The sequence below is a fragment of the Schistocerca serialis genome, chromosome 3 (assembly GCF_023864345.2).
Source record: "Schistocerca serialis cubense isolate TAMUIC-IGC-003099 chromosome 3, iqSchSeri2.2, whole genome shotgun sequence".
Taxonomy (NCBI): domain Eukaryota; kingdom Metazoa; phylum Arthropoda; class Insecta; order Orthoptera; family Acrididae; genus Schistocerca; species Schistocerca serialis.
Window position 1 is genome coordinate 943,900,705 of NC_064640.1, and position 1,716 is coordinate 943,902,420.

A 1,716-nucleotide genomic window follows, 5' to 3' on the forward strand; every position below is an offset into this window, starting at 1 on the left:
TCCCCCTCCTCTCCCCACCAACCTCTCTCTCTCTCTCTCTCTCTCTCTCTCTCTCTCTCTCTCTCTCTCTCTCTGTGATATAATAACTGGTGATAGGAATTTGCAGTAAATGAGGTTACACTTTGAAAGTTTAAATTACAGTCAATATTAATTTACTTTAACAATCTCTCTGAAATGAAGCTTAGCTTGCAGTTCACATTATCCACTAACCTTACAAAAGGAGGTCAGTAGCTTACATAGACTCACACCTAGTCTAACCTAACTCTATGAGTGGCAGTATTGATGCAAACTATTTAACAGAAACTAACAGTGTATATTTATGATAGAATGCTTAGTGAAGACTAACTGATCTCAGCTAATTTAACATGTGTGCAATTTGGTGGAAACTGCTGTAGCATTGTCCATAATGCTTATTTAGAGAATCTTGTAGGAAATTTTCTACAAATGATTTACATAATGTCACTGTACAGATTGACTGCATGTTTGATAAGAACATTATAGACTGGAATTATAGGCAAAACTTACACACATTTAGAAATGAAGTTAGTTTGTATTACTATTGGCTAAGCATTCTTTAAATAAACTTAAAATTTGGTTGTACTTTTACGAGCAGAGTCGTTTTTAGAGCACAAATTTCTCCCATGTCTTCTGTTAACACCTACCAACATTACTCCAGGAACAAAATCTTAAACTTCAAATGTTTTATTAACTGACAATTTTTTCCAATAATCACATACAATTTTATTGATGAGGACTCCCTAGCCCAGTATTCTGAAGATCTCAGATAGGCAGGGAGACACTACCCCCCCCTCCCCCCTCCCCCCTCCCAAAAGTAGCCACTGCAATCTTGTTAAATGTCAAGTGTCTACTAATTCACTGTGTTACCTAATAGGGAATGTTATTTGAAAATAACATTTTTCCTTGCAGGCCACTAAAAATGTTGAAAAGTACACTCAGACTAGACAATAATGGGCTCATGTAAAATTACTAAAATATTTGTTTGTGTGAGTACAGAAAGAAAGATAGAGAGAACCTTACTCTCCTCAAATGGTGTCAAGGGAATTGCCGAGCTTAATGTCTGTATCAAATAGACGAAGCACCATTAAAAATGTCACAAGCTCTCACTCTGTGAGAAACAACAGATACAAAGGAAGATTGGGGTTTAATATGTGTTAAACCATGATGTTTAGTTATTTATTAAGATTCTTGTGTGGATTCATCAATGTGATGACTTTTGTAAATGTCCAATACATTTAGGTCTTAGTATTACATTTTTATACATTGGCCAAGAGGTCAGTTTCAGTACAGATGGAGAAGGAAATAGCTGATGACCTTTCTGAAGGGGCTGTCCTTGCCCTCTCCTTGAGTGGTTTAAGTAAGCCATGGAAAACCTACATAGAATATAATGTACACAAGATCCTATATATTCATTACAGCAGTAGCTTCTTACTTCACTAAACAACATTTTGACTTACTGAACGCTGTAATAACCTCACACATTAATATAGAAAATTGCATCTGCATGGTGGTGCACATGTACGAGCATCTTACAACTGTAACTACAGATATGTCTGACATATTCCAAATGAGAAAAATAAAAACAATAGTTAAAGTACAAGATAAATTAATTTGTAAAGAAAGGCTGAGTGTATAAACAGTTCCCTGAAATCAGCAGCAAGAGAATAAAGTCACAGCACAAGTATGAGTCAGACATAC